This window comes from Polyodon spathula, chromosome 14, assembly GCF_017654505.1.
Source record: "Polyodon spathula isolate WHYD16114869_AA chromosome 14, ASM1765450v1, whole genome shotgun sequence".
In the NCBI taxonomy this organism is placed as follows: Eukaryota; Metazoa; Chordata; class Actinopteri; order Acipenseriformes; family Polyodontidae; genus Polyodon; species Polyodon spathula.
This window is the reverse complement of record NC_054547.1, coordinates 19,147,397-19,166,760: the sequence shown is the minus strand read 5'-3', so window position 1 is coordinate 19,166,760 and position 19,364 is coordinate 19,147,397.

Here is a 19,364-nt window from a genome sequence, read left to right as displayed (position 1 = left end):
ATATATATATATATATATATATATATATATATATATATATATAATCTTCCCCACATTGTTTGTGAAGATGAAGACATTTCTGTGTCAACAGAAACTCTTAGATCTTTTTCATAGATTCCTTCTTCAATTTCAGTATCTCTCATATGGTATTTATAATGGACATTTTTATTGTTTTATTGTTATAGTACCTTACACCTTCCTGTAATAAATGCCAATTGCCATGTCTGCACAGTTCTGAGTGCTGTCTAGCTCATTTTGAGTGAACTTTGCTGCTGCAAAAGTGTTTGCCATTCCTCCTATTTTTGTGTAGTCTGCAAATTTAACAAGTGTGCTTACTATACCAGAATCTACGTCATTAATGTAAATTAGGAAGAGCAGAGGACCTAACACTGATCCTTGTGGTACTCCCCTGGTTACCTCGCTCCATTTTGAGGTTTCGACACTAATCAGTACTTTCTGTTTTGTACATGTTAACCACTCCATAATCCATGTGCATGCATTTCCTTGAATCCCTACTGCGTTCAGTTAATCTTTTATGCTGGACTTTGTCAAAAGCTTTCTGGAAATGTCATATGTTTTGCAATTATCCATTGTTGATGATGTATCCTCAAGAATATCAAGCAGGTTAGTTAGACACGATCTCGCTTTCCTAAAACCAATGCAACGGTCTCCCAGGATACTGTTACTATCCAGGTAATTTTCGATTTTATTCTACTTATTATAGTTTCCATAAGTTTGCGTATAATAGAAGTCAGGCTTATTGGTCTGTAGTTACCTGGTTCGGTTTTGTCTCCCTATTTGATGCAGGGCCGGCATCAGGAGGGGTGCAAGGGATGTAACTGCACCCGGGCCCAGCCTTTAGGCGGCGAGTCTATTTCTTTTTTTTCTGAGCCCACTTTAATGACTACACGTTATATATATATATATATATATATATATATATATATATATATATATATATATATATATATATATATATATATACACACACACATACAGTACTGTGCAGAAGTTTTAGGCAGGTGTGAAAAAATGCTGTAAAGTAAGAATGCTTTCAAAAATAGACATGTTAATAGATTATATTTATCAATTAACTAAATACAAAGTGAGTGAACAGAAGAAAAATCTAAGTCAAATCCATATTTGGTGTGACCACCCTTTGCCTTCAATACAGCATCAGTTCTTCTAGGTACACTTGCACAAAGTCAGGGATTTTGTAGGCATATATTCAGGTGTATGATTAAACAATTATACCAAACAGGTGATAATGATCATCAATTCAATATGTAGGTTGAAACACAATCATTAACTGAAACAGAAACAGCTGTGTAGGAGGAATAAAACTGGGTGAGGAACAGCCAAACTCAGCTAATAAGGTGAGGTTGCTGAAGACAGTTTACTGTCAAAAGTCATACACCTTGGCAAGACTGAGCACAGCAACAAGACACAAGGTAGTTTTCTCTCTCCCAGGCAGAGATTTCAAGGCAGACAGGAGTTTCCAGATGTGCTGTCAAAGCTCTTTTGAAGAAGCACAAAGAAACGGGCAACGTTGAGGACCATAGATGCAGTGGTCGGCCAAGGAAACTTACTGCAGCAGATGAAAGACACATCATGCTCAGAATTGGCAGAAAACAGTGGGACCCTGGTACACCCATCTACTGTCCAGAGAAGTCTGGTCAGAGTGGCCTTCAGAGAAGACTTGCGGCCAAAAAGCCATACCTCCAACGTGCAAACAAGGCCAAGTGACTCAACTATGAAGGAAAACAAAGGAACTGGGGTGCAGAAAAATGGCAGCAGGTGCTCTGGACTGATGAGTCAAAATTTGAAATATTTGGCTGTAGCAGAAGGCAGTTTGTTCACCGAAGGGCTGGAGAGCGGTACACGAATGAGTGTCTGCAGGCAACAGTAAAGTATGGTGGAGGTTCCTTGCAAGTTGGGGCTGCATTTCTGCAAATGGAGTTGGGGATTTGGTCAGAATTAATGGTCTCCTCAATGCTGAGAAGTACAGGCAGATACTTGTCCATCATGCAATACCATCATGCAATGACCCCAAACATACAGCGAAAGTCATTAAGAACTATCTTCAGCGTAAAGAAGAACAAGTGATGGAAGTGATGGTATGGCCCCCACAGAGCCCTGATCTCAACATTATCGAGTCTGTCTGGGATTACATGAAGAGAGAGAAACAACTGAGGCTGCCTAAATCCACAGAAGAACTGTGGTTAGTTCTCCAAGATGTTTGGGCCAACCTACCTGCCGAGTTCCTTCAAAGACTGCGTGTAAGTGTACCTAGAATAATTGATGCTGTTTTGAAGGCAAAGTGTGGTCACACCAGATATTGATTTGATGTAGATTTTTCTTCTGTTCACTCACTTTGCATTTTCTTAATTGATAAATATAAACTATTAACATGTCTATTTTTGAAAGCATTCTTACTTTACAGCATTGTAGCAGGGGGAGATCTGTGCTTACTCTGCTGGTGTGTTCACAGTGCTGCAGGAAGAGGGTGGCAGTCGTCCAACTGCCTGTGAGTCATGACAGTGACAGGGGGAGGTGGGAAAGTGGGTCTGTGGACTTTCCCCCTCTCTGAATGGCTGAGAGGCGAATCTTGGGGAGATTGTTGGCCCTATAAGTTAACGCTCTGCTGTTTCCTCAGGTCTGCCCTTGTAGACGCGCCGAGAGTGCAGAAGCGCTGGTCCAGGACTAAGAACCAGCTGGGAGAGAAAAGGAAATGAAACGTTTCATAGCGAGACAGTGAGGGCGGGGAACCCTTGGGCAGACCCCGGAAAAAATAACTAAGCAGGCTAGTTAGCCGGCAGTGTAGGTCGGTGATCCGGGTCGCACGGATAGCGGCGACCGGGATATAGCTGTCAAGTGCAGCACATTTTCTTTGTAGTTTTGTTACTGTTTTATTTTCCCTGTTTCTTTGTGCCTTCTGTTTTGAATTATTGTTTTGAAGCACCTGCAAGTGCGCCGTTATTGTGTACCATCGCTTGGTATTCCCGTAGTTCTGTTTACCATCGTTGGTAAGCAGACCACGGACCAACAGCGCCCTCTGTGGGCTAAAAGGCTGAAAGAAAAAGATCACCCCAAAATAAAACTGGGCACCTGTGCGGTGTTGCCAAGTCCACCTGTCTGTCTCCTGTGTCAGTGAATTACCCACCACCCTTCCACAAGCATTAAACTTTAGCACAGTACTGTGTGTATATATATATATATATATATATATATATATATATATATATATATATATATATATATATATATATAATCTTAAGGGCAAAACCCAGTGGTATGGCGTGTCTAGTTTCGCCAAGGGCTTCTGGGCGAATCCCGAAGTTGCCACTTTTTTTCAGCACTCGCCCGCATCCAATGGACGAATCTAGATTGGCCCAAAACTTGAAAAAGATGCCTGGGTGAAACCCATTTTTTCAATAGTTTTTACTGAATTTCAGGACTAGCCCCGGCGAGTCTAGTTTCGTCAAATGCTTCAAAATTGATGCTGGGCGAATCTGGTTTGACCATGCCATTAATTTGGACAAGTCTAGTTTCGTCCAAACCTTCAGCTTCAAAGCTGGACCAATCTAGTTTTGGCTATGCCAAATATTTGGGTAAGTTGCTTACTACACTGGCAGGTGAGAGTGATTTAGGAATTTTTTAATAATTGGAGTAATGACAGTGAGCAGGGTAGTAGTAGGAATTGTGAGGAAAATTTGGGGGATGAAAATGGTTTTCAGGGTGCTTCAGGTATTGACCTTGAGGCAAGTTCTTTTTCCTGAGTCTGAATTAACAGTTGCAAAGTCAGCAGTGCTTATTCTTTCATATGCACTCAGGTATAGTTCACCTGCCGGTGCAGTGGAAGACCTGTTAAAGTTAATTAGTTCAAAGCAGCAACCTCATGCCACAAAGCTTTTTAAACATCCTTCACACTCCCTAAATATACATTTTTTTGTAAAATGTGTAAGGCTTACCTGCCATCCGAAAGTGCTCAGTGCAGTGAATGCAATATAGAATGTAACAGATAAAGTATCATCAAAGAGGGTAATTTATTTATTAGTGTATCACTCAAAGAGCAGAAAAAAAAATCCTGCTAAGAGTGACATTTGCAATGGAGAATATTATCAATCAACCCCCCAGTTCACAGAGTGACATGTCCTTACTATGGAACTGTGAGATTCATCTGCTTGTTCTTTGTGGCCAGTTCGGTGCGTGATTAATGAATTACCCAACGTTTTGTTTCAAGCATGTGCTTCTTGCTTTTGTCTGGTTTGGAAAGGAGAAGCTTGTAATATCAACATTTTTAAAACAGTTTGTTAATGACATTAAACAGATAAACATAGGTGGTGTCAAATGGGTGCATCCACAAACTAAGAGGATGTGTTTCAAAAGTGCACCCTATCATCTGTTCTTGCGATGCAGTGGCTCTATGTATGCTTCAAGGCATCCAACAATTCAATGGAGCATATGAATGCAGTTATTGCTTACAAAAAGGTATAGTTGTACCTAATGGAAGAAGTTTCACAAGGGTTTATCCACCTGAAGAAGCTGCAGCAAGAACCCATGAGCATCTTATAGAATGTGGTGAGAGAGCATTGCAAAACAGAAACACGTGTACTTGGAGTTAAAGCAATATTACCATTAGTTCTATTAATGCTTTCCTGTTGACTACATGCACTGTGCATTGTTAGGTGTCACTAAGCAGTTTTTAGATATCTGGTTGAATAGCAAGAATCATGAATTTCCATGGTACATTGTCACATCAAAAAATCAGATAGACCAAAAGCTACTCTCCATCAGACTGCCTGGTGACAGTAGCTCAGAAATGGACAGCTTCAGAATGTTGTAGTTGGTTACTGTTCTACAGCCTGCCTGTGCTAGACAAAATGCTACCAACGCGATTCCTGAGACACTGGGTGCTTTTATTCAGTGCCATATTCTGCTTTCTTAAAGAGACTTCATCTAAACATGATTGGGCAATTTCAACATCTAAAATTAGCAAATTTCTGAAAGACATTCCTGTAACGTATGGCTTGTCATTTATGTTATACAATGTACATCGGCTTATGCATCTGTGCATTGTTGTTAAGATGCATGGTCCCTTTGGTGTACTTCTGCCTTTCCTTTTGAAGGGCACAATCAGAAATATATATTTAAAAAACAGTTCCATGGAACAAATTATATTCCTACACAGATTGCACATCAATTTCTAACTTTGAAGTCTGCGCCTCAGTTTATAAGAAAATCTAAAACAGAAAAGAACATTTCTCATGTAGTTGAAAGGTACGTCAATGAATGGATGCATGGTTATCCTTTAATAACAAATCCAGAAGTCTTGGAAAAAAAACCTTGGGCTACTTGGCAGTCCAGCCCTAAGAGCTATGAACTCACAGATGTATTGCAGATGCCAATGATAATGTTGTTGGAGCAGAGTTCTTTGACAGAGCTATAATAAAAGGAAAGATTTTCTGCAGAGAAAATTGTGGGAGATGGTACAAACATAATAGCTATACATTTGAACTGAGAAATGGGAATATTGGTCTGATAAAGTCAATAGTGCATGTACCACACTGCCAAGCAAATTTGTCTTTTATCTTGGTAAAGTTGTATAAAAATGAGATTACACCTTTTTGGAGTGATGCTACCACAGGAGGAGGAGCAGCATCTCACATCAAATTAGTTCTACTGAAAGAGACAATAATTGCAGTAAAGCCATGTGATATTGTGAGGAAAGTTGTCAATATTGGAGAAATCAATAGAAATAACAACTGCTATGTCTCATTATAACTTAACAGTATTGAGCTTGATTAACCCTTTGAGGTACACTCAGTCTTTGACGCTATGCTCAGAAAGTTTTAATAATGCCACCAGAATATTATAAAAAATTATCTGTTTTCCAGCCCCTGCCAAGTTAGAATAAAGGCTGAAACTTCTGTGTGATGATAGCAAGGTAGCCAGTAACAGTAATAAAGTTAACAATTTTTTATGATTATTAAAATGAGTGTGTGTGTGTGTGTGTGTGAGTGTGTCCAACCGTAGCTCCACGCTTCTGCAGGTTCAAAGGGTATATAGGGTATAGAAACTATACATCGAATGTGAGTGAAGGCTTACAAAGGGTAAATACACCATTTAAGAAAAAGTCATATTTGTTACCTAGTGCAAATCTGAGTCCTTCCATTACTACATATAGTCATTTAGTAGAAAGAGATTTTTGTGAACTTTTCAAATGTTACTAAAGAAGGCCTAATTTGAAAAGAGATTAATTAAAAGAACTGGAAAAAATTCAAATGTAGTAATTAAACCGGCAGATAAAGGTGACGCTATTGTTGTATTGAGTTATGAACAGTATGACAGAGAGATTAGGAGACAATTGGAAATAATTCATTTTATATCCCATTAAGAGCAAATACAACGCAAGATATTAAAAATCAAATAGGTATTTTTTTTTTATCTCTTCTGCATTGGCTAAAGGATGGATAACTGAAAAAGAGAAATATTTTTTTATAAATTAACCCCTGTCGTGGGTTATTTCTTACTTCTCTGCGGTAGCCCAATCATAAGTTAGCTGGGTGGGACATAAACTGTGTCTGTTTCGGTTGCAGGTACTGACAGTAAGTTTAACCAATAGGAGAGTCAAATATCTGCCAAGTTTTACAGAGCTGTCCAATCATAGGCAAGCAGAGGCCGTTCATGGTTTTCTACATGAAAATTGAAGAGTAGCCAATGGGAAAGTGAATGATCTGACAGCTGTCCAATCATTCGTGAGCAGAGGTGGGGTGTTAATATGCTGGGTAAGCACTGAATTTTGCCGACTGTTATTGAGAAAAATAATACATTTCAGTATTTAGAATTTAATTATAAATATATTTTTTAATTTCAGCAGACAAGGGAAACACCGTAGTAGATTTAGTTAAGAATCAACTTTCTCTAAATAATTGTACTTTAAAACAGAGTAGTGTTTCTCTTTTATTCTAGTTTATTCATGGTTATCTGTGTAAACATGCCATTTAAAAATATTTGCATTGTGTATTTTCTATAAATTATTTAAAGAATAAGCGCAGCACACACAATTACTGCCTGAGAGACTTGGCCTTATCAGAATGAGTTAAGAATAACTCCCACTAAAATATATATATATATATATATATATATATATATATATATATATATATATATATATATATATATATATATATATATATATATGTCATGTCGCGGGAAGGCAGTGTTTAAGATAAGAACCTATTCAATAGTCAGCGTGCCCGTAAACAGCCAAATAAGATCAATTTATGCCCGTGCCCAAATTACTTTGATGACCACTGTTCTAGGGTTACCTTCATATCTAGGTGATACTAGAGATGCTGTAAAACAGCTCAGTAGCTGTGCTATTACTACAAATACAATCCTAGTCACACTGGATGTACAAAGCCTTTACACTAATACTCCTCAAGAAGGGGGGTTACGTGCACTTTCTAGATTCTTAGATTCTCGTCCAGAAAGTCTGAAAAACTGAATTTTTGATAAAGCTAACAGAAATGGCTTTAAAAATGAATTAGTTTCAATATGCTAAGGTTATTATTTACAACTACAGGGCACAGCCGTGGGTGCAGCCTTCGTACGTGCTTTAACTTGCCAAACTGGTAGAAAGCTGACCAGGTGAAAATAAACCAAACACTGTTGACTATGTGTACAAACGTTAACCCTCCCGTTTTCCACTCTCTCGCTCTCTCTACAGGTTCTTTGGGATTCTGTGACACCAACCCCGACACCCAGATGAACCTCCAAGGACCACAGCACAGGTGAGTAAGCTTCAATTTTTATTACAAGGAATGGCCACAATAATCTTTATCAAAATAATTTACACAATAAATCCAATCCTAACTAAAACTATAAATACAACATCTATCTAAAACAGCAATTCTTGCTAAAACAATTTTATTATGTTAACACTATCTAAAAACAAGTCAAATTGTGCAAATAGACAGGAAGGGTCCCGGTACTTCAACCGTGAGAAGAGAGTCCGTAGCACAGAAAGATACAACCTTATATCACTTGTGTCCCGGCTTGTAGTATCACTCCAGGCCAGAAATGTCCCTTGTCCTCTTCACTATAATTAGCCCCACACAGACAGGCCCTGTTAAAACTCGGGACCGGCTTCTCCTTGTCCCAAATGCTGTCCCACTGGTCATTGCTCAATTTGGACACTTATGACACCTTTGCACCCAATTATACAAATTTATTTATGGGTCATTGGGAAGAAAATTATATTTATAACTCGTACATAATCGCTATTTGTCTCATATTTCTTTGTGCCGCAGGTATATATGTATTTAAAAATGTACCATATTTAATTTGTCCTTTTCTAACACTACCCGCTGAGTAACTCAAAAGTTGTCAAAGTAACAACAATGCACACTGGCATAATATTTTGTAAACCTATAGACAAAATGCTACATAAATGTTTAGTATTCCTGGTTAGTTTAGTTTTTGTTTTTCTGTTACTAGAAGTCACAAGGCTCAAATTTAAACTTTTACTTTAAACCTATTCATATTCCAAGGGAATAATCCCATTGGACACAAAAAAAAACAAAAGAAGTTGCATTGTCATACAAATTATTATAATTTAAAGAATATTAAACAAATAAGATAACGTAATCCAGTAGAATAATGTCATTCTTGCATGATTATTATAAAGGAATTTAAAAAGCCTACTACTGAATCCCATTAAAATAATCCTATTGGATATAAATCCTTTTGGATATACCGGTAATCCTATTGGATAAAGATCTTAAAGGATCCTTTTAGAAAAAAACAATAGAAACTAAAAGAATCCAATAGGATTATAGAATTCCAATAGGATCTGCCATGACTTCTAAATCATCAGGTCCTGTGCTTCCTACTATTTGCATAATTTGCAAGAAGATGGACTGCTACCTCACCTCCAGCCACAAGCGTATCAAAGACAGGCTAGTCGTGTCTGACATTGTAACTGCAGGTGAGTTACCCGCTTCATAAATATTTAGTAAACTTCAAAAACAAGTACTGTTTAATAATCAATATTTACTAAACTAAATACATTTGTAAAAAAAAAAAAAATGTTTCAAATGAAGGATGTCAATACTTTAGTCTGTCTGTGGCTGTTTATGTTTACACACACACACACACATATATGTATATATTACATATATATATATATATATATATATATATATATATATATATATATATATATAGAGAGAGAGAAGAAGAAAGAGAGAGAAATCTACAAGCTGTTGAAGTTAAACGGATAAAATACAATTCAAAGTTAAAATGCAACATATCACAATGCACAGTGTTTATTTCATCAATGTTCTGTATGAGTCAGTCATTGTTCATTAATTATATGGCTTATGTGGGTGTTTATAGCCTTCAGAAGAAATCATGCTAACACTAGTAGCAGCGAATTAACTCTGGCTTAGAAAAGGTAGACCTTTTCATTAAAAAAAAAGAGTTCCACATGATTGTTAAGTTTAAATTCCTGATTTGAGTGGTGAATGGTAAAACAGAAAAAAAAAAAAAAAACATTACATAAACTATTCTGTGTACTTGGAGTCTTTTCTAAACCTTTACCACCTTACAATTGTATCTGTCTAACATTTTTAATGATGCATTAAATGGAAATGTTTATCTACTGAAAAATGTGGGCTACCAAAATTTGTGGTGGGCTACCGTAGTTTACCTTTTGGTAGTCCATCGTACTACCACACACAGTATAGAGATTTGTTCGCCTGTATTCCTTCAAGTTCTAGTCAGTTTTAATGAATATATGTCTTTTAAAAAAAAAATGAAGGAATGTGACATATTTACTTTATTTTGCAGAGAGGCTGCTCAAAGCAGCCCATATTGAAAAGGATGAACACATCCTCATACACATCCAGGAAAAGGATTGTGTTGCGCTTGAGATCCGGTTTCACAGGAGCTGCTTCAAAGATTATACAAGGGTTTTGACTAGATCTGTGAGAGAAATTGGTGATGCTTCAGCAGATGCAGAGGTGTACGTTTGTCTAACTGGCATAAAGATAGGTGAAATAATTAATCTTTCAAATGTATCCAAATGTCATAGGTGATGAACCACGGTGTTAGTGTTGTTTTATTTTTTGTTTCTCACTGTGTGCACTGTGGACTGTTTTGCTGAATATGCTGCACTGAAACCATTGTTTTTATTTGACTGCACTATCTGTGTTACCCCACTGCACTTTCACCAGCACTGTTGAGTAGGTCCTGCCTTAAGCATACTGCACAACTGTTGATTGGGTGAGCAAAGGGAAAAGGTTGTATAAAGGGGATGACTAGAGAACCAGGAAGGGGAAGCACTGGGGAGAGCCTTGGAGGCATGGTAGGACAGAAGGACGGGAGGACGGGAGTACAGTTTTTGGAGTAAGTAGTATTTGGAAGAAGGATTTAAAACTGGCAGTGTGGAATACGAATGGGAGCTTCTTAAACTTTTGGATCATTCTTTTGGATATTGGGACTCTATCAGAGCACTGGTAATAACAGCCAAATTTTGTTTATCTATTGCCACAATTGTTTTTGTTTTTGGTTTCTTTTTTTGGCTGTATTACCTCCATCCTAGTCTGTATACTGCACCTTATTTGACTCTACCTGGTGCATAACTATTATTATACAAAGAAGGAATAGATTGACGGTTTTATGAAAAAGGGTTGTTTTTAACAGAATTTTTATTTTTTGGTTACAAGTGTGGAAACTATTTGGAGGCCGCACCATGGGCTATATTGTTGTAGCCCCGGTATTTTCTGGTGCGGCGCTCTGTGGGACCCAGCCAGGCCCCCTGCACTCTGCCGGCAGTGGCTGCCAATCTTGGGTGCGGTTTTGCTTCTCCTCACTCTGGGTCTTCAGCGCGTCGCTCTGCAGGTTACAGCCGGGTCTGGTGCGCTCTGCCGCTGGTGATCACTTCTTCCCAGCACGACCCTTCAGCTCCACGTCCAGCCGGGCAAGGTCCGCCTCACTTTCCTGGAGGTACCTCACCTCTTTGTCATCTAGCCGCTCTTACCTGACGCTCAGGTGATTCATCTCGGATCCCGCTTCTGACGCCAGTGTAGCATTCTTGCAAGAGGCAGAAGAGAAGAGACAACACACTGGTTTACTGGAAACTGCTCTTTATTTAGGACACTATTCTCCAGCACCCTGTAGAATCCACTGCTCTACCTGCTTCGCTGCTTGTCTGAAACACACACGCAGCACTCCCTTTTTATAAATTAGTTCCGCCCCTTTATGCTAATCGGGTGCTAGAGCGAACACATATGCCGTTGGTTCCCAGCTGCACACCAGAACCAATGAGCACAGACATACAACAGCCAGTGACAAGAACACAGGGTGCACCATGTGTGCAGGCTAGTTCACAGACAAACGCAGGGACAGAGTGAACCTGCTACTGCAGGCAGAACACAATACAGCGGTAATAACAGCACACAAATAGAAAGGGAATACAGTACATGAAACACAGATGCATGGATTGCTACAATATAATATTACGTTCATTTAAAATTAAACATTCTCAGAGCAATTAATATTGGTGGGGCCTGGCCCCCCTTGGGCCCCGCAGTTCCTACGCCTCTGAAACCCATTATGAGGGTTGGTAGTATATAGAGGTTAGAGCTAATGAACGGCTTAGGAGACGTGCTTTTTTCCCCCCCACAGGATTTTTGATATTGTCATTTTAATAAATTAAATATAAGAACATAAGAAAGTTTACAAACGAGAGGAGGCCAATCAGCCCATCTTGCTCATATGGTTGTTAGTAGCTTATTGATCCCAGAATCTCATCAAGCAGCTTCTTGATAGCCTTCTTGAATCAAAACCATTCTTTTCTTAAATATCCAAAAGGGTTTATATTAACCAATTCCATGTAGTTTGAAACAAAATTATATGTAAGTAAGTGAACCCCTGGTTTTATCAGCTCAATTAAGGGGATAATTAGAATGAGGTGTTTAAATAATTAGGTAGATTTTCAGGGGTGAGCTTGGGAGGCTCCACCCCATATAAAAATCAGAAACTTTGAGTTTGGTCTTCACCATACAGGTATGTGGAAACACGTCATGCCACTATCAACAGAAATCTCTGAAGACCTCGGCAAAACAGTTATTGATGCTCATCAGTCTAGAAAGAGTTACAAAACCATTTCTAAGGTTTTGTGGATCCACCAATCCATTTTCAGACTGTGGGTAAAATTAATGTTTGAATGTAATTTATAATTTTCCTAATACAGATTAATGGAATGTATCTGTTTTGATTCCCCCCCCCCCCTTTTTTTTCAATTCCTCTTCCCTACAGACTCATCTGCAGGCTAGGTTTAAGGTTTAAAGAACTTTGTATAAACAATGAACGGCAAATGGTCTTTGGAAATTTTAAAAGTGAAAGTTGCCTATGTTAGTTAAATGTATGTTTCTGTTTGAAATATTATCTAGAGATCTGTTTTCTTTAATAAAACAATAAAATTCACATTGTCTGTGGTTTATTTTGTTTGAAAGTGGACACTTTTGTAAGTATAAAATGCAAATCTTTAATCATTAAAAATTTAGCCAGAACTGCAAGTTATCATTGGTATAGGAAGCTTACAGTGGTTAATTAATATTGATCTCTGGTAATGCATGCTTAAATAATAACTTGTGAGGATACCTTGCCGTGTAAAACCCTCTAGACATAGAGAACGTATTTATGTATGACAAGACATATAATTTACAAATGGAGAAAGTTCAAGACCACAGTCACTCTACCCAGGAGCGGTGGTCCTACCAAAATCTCTCCAAGAACAAATCATCAAGGAAGTCACAAAAAACCCCAGAGTAAAAACCAAGGATCTGCAGGCCACTCTCACCTTGGTTAATGTGAGTGTTCACGATTCAACTATCAGAAAAAGACTAAACAAGAATGGTGTTCATGGAAGGATAGCCAGGAGAAAACCACTGTTCTCTAAAAAGAATATTGCTGCCCGTCTGACGTTTGCCAAAGACCACAAGACTTCTGGCACAATGTTCTTTGGACAGGTAGAACTTTTTGGCCTCAATGAGAAATGTTATATTTGGCAAAAACCAAACACTGCGGTCGAACAGAGGAACCTCATCCCAAATATCAAGCATGGTGGTGGGAGTGTGACGGTTTGGGGCTGCTTTGATGACTGAGGACCTGGACGGTTTGCCATCATTGATATAACCATGAATTCTGCATTGTATCAGAAGAAAGTTTGGGTCATGCAGCAAGACAATGATCCTAAATATACAAGCAGATCTACAAAAGAATGGCTGCAGAAGAAGAAATTCTGCATTTTAGAATGGCCTACTCAAAGTCCGGACCTAAACCCCATCGAAATGTTGCAGCAGGACCTGAAGCGAGCTATTCATGCAAGGAAGACCTCAAATGTCATGGAGTTGAAGCAGTTCTTTTAGTAGGAATGGGCCAAAATTCTACAAAACCGATGTGAGAAACTGATCAACAGTAACAGGAAACGCTTAGTTGAAGTCATTGCTGCTCAAGGGGTGCCACCAGTTACTGAATTTAATGTTGAATCATTTGTGGATAAATACAGTAAATTTCGAAAAAGTATCATGTTTTTGTATCAGTTGTTTAATCAGGTTATCTTTATCTATATATGTATAATATGTGAAAATCCTAAAGGGTTCACTAACATTTTCTTGGCAGTGTACATACATAAATACACCTGATTATTACAACGCTACCCTCATGAATCTCAATAATAATTTGTAATGAAGTATAACTACCATAGCTATAGAAAGGTTATACAGTATATTTATGATAACTACTAATAAAGCGTTTTTCCAAAAAGTAAGACGTTGTATTACCTTATAATAATTATTTATTTATTTGGCTGACACCTTTATCCAAAGTGACTTACAGGGGTTCAATTAATTATTTTTACATACAAATTCTGGGACCCATTAAAACAGTTGTTTTTACTTATTCAATCTGGGTAAAGTACCTTGCTCAAGGGTAGAGTAGCATTGCCCCACCTGGGATATAACAGCCTCAACATTGGTCTAACTTTACATTGGCAATTATGGGGCTAAATATTCTAAGAGTTGTATCTTAAAGAAAAAAAAGTGCTATACTAGGATTTTTAATAAGAACATTTAAGGTACAGAAAATTATGATATGAAAATAGTTTTATCTTGCATAAACTAAAAATTACAACATTAAGGATTTTTTTTCTGTAACTTTTACTTGACACCTTTTAATCCCCCTTACTTTTTTCTGAAGAAAGAAAATAAAGTTAAAGTCGAGTGTATTTGTCTGATGTAAAATAGGACAAGTTAATAAGGAGTAACTTGGCATAAGCTATGTGACAAACCTTTACAGATTAAATGAAGTATTGCACAGATTCATAAAAAAGGCAACAAAAATAAACAGCAAATTGATAGAACATTTTTATTATATTAATAAGATTTGGAAAGACGGGAAAAATTTAGTGTCTTAACACTATAGGGAGGAAATACACTAGTCATCCCATTGATCATCTTTTAAAATCCTCTTCCTCATCTTGGGCTGTGTTTGACCTGCCACTTCACTTTGGGGAACCTTGTCTGTGCAGCTTGGAAATGGAACTTGTTGTTATAAAGTTATTTGGCAGATGCTTTTATCCAAGATGATTTACAGTGTTTTTTCAAACATTAAAATACAATATACTACAACATTACACAGTGTAACAACACATTCAGTTACATTAATTACAATTTTTTTTTTAGAAAAAAATATGAAGGACAGTAAATATTGTTTTTCAATACATAAAGCTATTCCAACCTAGTTCAGTCCAGAGGGGGTTTCACTGAGATAGTCCAGTGGTCTTTCTCAACACAGCCCAAGATGAGGAAGAGGATTTTAAAAGATGATCAATGGGATGACTAGTGTATTTCCTCCCTATAGTGTTAAGACACTAAATTTTTCCCGTCTTTCCAAATCTTATTAATATAATAAAAATGTTCTATCAATTTGCTGTTTATTTTTGTTGCCTTTTTTATGACTGTGCAATACTTCATTTAATAATCCATAGCCCAAGTTACTTTATTTCCTGACAAATACACTCGAAAGAAAAAAGTAAAGTTAAAGTCGAGTGTATTTGTCTGATGTAAAATAGGACAAGTTAAAAATAAGGAGTAACTTGGCATAAGATCTATGTGACAAACCTTTACAGAAACAAAACTGAAGGTATTGCACAGATTCATAAAAAAGGCAACATAAAATAAGACAGCAAATTGGATATCGAACATTTTTATTATATTAATAAGATTTGGAAAGACGGGAAAAATTTATTCAAGTGTGTAAATTAACACTACTGAGGGAGGAAATACACTAGTCATCCCATTGATCATCTTTTAAAATCACTCTTCCTCATCTTCAGACATGGCAAATGAAATTTAATAGAGATAAGTGTAAGGTACTGCACGCAGGAAAATAAAAATGTACATTATAAGTATCATATGGGAGATACTGAAATTGGAGAAGGAATTATGAAAAACACCTAGGAGTTTTTGTTGACTCATGGGATCCTCAGCTATTCCTAATCTATTTAATGGCTGTGTTTGACCTGCCACTTCACTTTGGGGAACCTTGTCTGTGCAGCTTGGAAATGGAACTTGTTGTTATAAAGTTATTTGGCAGATGCTTTTATCCAAGATGATTTACAGTGTTTTCATTCAAACATTAAAATACAATATACTACAACATTACACAGTGTAACAAAAAAAGAAACACATTCAGTTAGAAAAAGGGGCATTCAGATTACAATTTGAGGGTTTTCCCCAGTAATTAAGAAAAAAGCTGCTTGATGAGATATCAATAAGCTACTAACAACCAAACGAGCAAGATGGGCCGAATGGCCTCCTCTCGTTTGTAAACTTTCTTAAAAATGGAAAAATTGAAAATATGTGCATAACTTTTTTCACCAAAAAAGCAGCAACATGTTTGGAGTTCATCATGCCTAGTGTTAAACATGGTTGAGGTAATGTGAGGGCATGGGCTTGCTTTTCTTCCTCAGGCACTCGACCGTTGTATTGTAGAAGTATCATGAATGCTGCAAAATATCATTCTTCCAGAGGAACAGTCTCTGAATGCTTTTATAGTATGTGGCCAGAGCTAATCAACAATCAAACAATTAACTCTGGTCATATTGCACACGTGTTTGGCAGGGACATGTTTTAACTCCATCTCTGCCAAACACAGTCAAAACAAACACCATTCAGACATTATTTACAAAAACATGACATGGCATTGTATATTTACAGTGGCAGGGCTTCATCCCTGCCAGAGCATGTTATTTTGGTTTAATTATAAAGCTGAATCTGCTTTAATTCATGTATATTTCAATAGAACAATTTTTTTGTGTTTTTTTTTTTTTACACTCAGCCAGTCAACATTTAGATAACATGTTAAATCTGTGAATCTAACAAATACATCAGTGAAAACATTATTTTAACTTAAATCTGATTTTCACACTTGGCCAGTCAACATTTAGAAGATGAATCCGATAAATCTTTGAGGTCAGTAATTAAATCTGAAAAAATAGATCAGGGAAAATCTGGGTTTTGAAACAATAAATATTTATTTTGACAAAAAAATGATTTATTTTCCAAGATTTATTTTTCCAGATTTAATTGTCAAATTGATTTTAAATGTTGAATTTGTGATTTAAGCATTTTCAATATTTATAGATTATATCTGAATGTACAAATGTCAAAACTTTTAAGAATGTCTTTGCTCTACTCGTAAAAGCACCCTCCATCAAAATATGGGTTGTATTTTTGCGATTAGCGGCTGGGTCAAAGTTTTTTATTTAATCCCAACCTGTTCAGTAGCAGAGGTTAGGGGTGGTTCAGTGGGGTAGGGGAAGTTAGGGTTGGTTCAGTGGGGGAGGGGAGGTTAGGGTTGGTTCAGTGGGGGAGGGGAGGTTAGGGTTGGTTCAGTTGTGGAGGTTAGGGCTGTTTCAGTGGGGGAGGGGATGTTAGGGTTGTTTCAGTGGGTTAGGACAGGTTAGTGTTGTTCAGTAGCAGAGGTTAGGGTTGTTTCACTGGGGTAGGGGAGGTTAGGGCTGGTTCAGTAGCGGAGGTTAGGGTTGGTTCAGTGGGGTAGGGGAGGTTAGGGCTGGTTCAGTAGCGGAGGTTAGGGTTGGTTCAGTGGGGGAGGGAAGGCTAGGTAGGGTTGGTTCAGTAGCGGAGGTAGGTTAGGGTCATTTCAGTGTCTTAGGGGAGTTTAGGACTGTTTCATTAGGGGAGGGGAGGTTAGGTTTGTCTCGGGAGGGGGGGTTAGGGTTGTTTCAGTAGGGGAGGGGATGTTAGGGTTGTTTCAGTGGGATAGGGGAGGTTAGGGTTGTTCAGTAGCAGAGGTTAGGGTTGGTTCAGTGGGGTAGGGGAAGTTAGGGTTGTTTCAGCAGGGGAGGGGAGGTTAGGGTTGTTCAGTAACGGAGGTTAGGGTTGGTTCAGTGGGGTAGGGGAAGTTAGGGTTGGTTCAGTAGGGGAGGGGAGGTTAAGGTTGGTTCAGTGGGGGAGTGTTTGTTTAGGGTTGGTTCAGGAGGGGAGCCTAGGTAGGGTTGGTTCAGTAGGGGAGGGGAGGTTAGGGTTAGTTCAGTGGGGTAGGGGAGTTTGGTTTTTTCAGAAGGTGAGGGAAGGTTAAGGTTGGTTCAGTGGGGTAGGACAGGGGAGGTTAGGGTTGTTTCAGTAGGGGCGGGGAGATTAGTGTTTTATTTCTGCATTGTTTGTTAGGGTTTAAATAATAATAATAATAATAATAATAATAATAATAATAATAATAATAATAATAATAATAAAACAACAAAACCTTTAAAGCAGTCGACATTTGAGTCAGATCTAACAATGAAAATAAACTTGCATGAGGAAACCAGCTACTTTGTGGAAGCAGCACTTCTCCTGCCTGTTACAACCAAGCTGTGTGGAGTCCAATGCTCATATTGCAAAGATTTTCACAGCTTCTCTGCTCTTTGCTGAGGGTATCTCATTTTATTTTTTAAAACACTTTTTACAGTTTTGTTATATACGAAACATATAAGATGCTATATACTTCTTTTTTGGGCTATCATTTTTAAATATAATTTTTCCGATGACTGATTATTTTAAACTTTTTTTTTTTTTGGATACCATTGACAACCATCAGTTGGAACGTACATTGATTTAATTTTAAGTATTCTATGCAACTCACACTCTGACAGAATATTTCTAGTGTTCAGATACTGGGTTTAGGTTCTTAGCACAGTGGGTCTGGGTGAAAGTGATTTAGATTTAGCATCAATAACTGCAACCAAACACTTCCTGTAATTATTGATCAGTCTCTCACAGCGCCATGGAGGAATTTTGGGCCACTGCTTCATGCAGAACTGCTTAAACTCAGTGACATTTGGGGTTTTTTCAGGTCCTGCCACAACTCATCTCAATGGGATTTAGGTCTGGACTTTGACTAGGCCATTCCAAAACTTCTGATGCAGGCTTGCTTGTTTGTTTCAGGTAATTGTCTTGCTGCATGACCCAGCTGCGCTTTAGCAGAATTCATGGTTCCTTCAATGACGGAAAGTCATCCAGGTCCTGATGCAGCAAAGCATCCCCAAATCATGACACTACCACCACCATGCTTGACTGTTGGTATGAGGTTCTTACTGTGGAATGGAGTGTTTGGTTTTCGCTAGACATAACTGGGCCCATGTTGGCCAAAAAGTTCCACTTTTGACTCATCTGTCCATAGAACACTGTTCCCGAACTCTCGAGGATCATCCAGGTGCTTTTTGGCAAACTTGAGACAAGCATTCATGTTCTTCTTAGTGAGCAGTGGTTTCTGCCTTGCTACTCTGCCATGAATCCCATTTTGCCTGTGTCTTTCGAGAGATCCCTGGATGTTATTCTAGGGTTCTTTGTGACTCCCTGGACAATTTTACGCCTTTCTCTTTGAGAGATTTTGGCAGGACATCCACTCCTGGGAAGATTCACTACTGTCCCAAACTTTCTCCATTTCAACAATATGGCTCTGACTGTGGCTTTGTAACCCTTTCCAGACTGATAGGCATCAACAACTCTTTTTCTGGAGGTTTTCAGGAATTTCTTTTGATCGTTGCATGATGTGCCTCTAGAACCTGTGTGCTGACAACTTCACTCTCATGGTAAGGGCCAAAGTTAGTCAGATTTATATTTGGCAGGGCTGGCCCAAATCAGGCCTGATTGTTAACCAAAGTATTCAAACAGCTGACCTAACTATCCCTTCAATTGGGTTGAGTTAACTAGGGGGCAATAACTTTTTCACACCTAAAGATTGCATGTTTGATTACCTTGCACACCAAACAAATGAAAGAAGCACCAAAC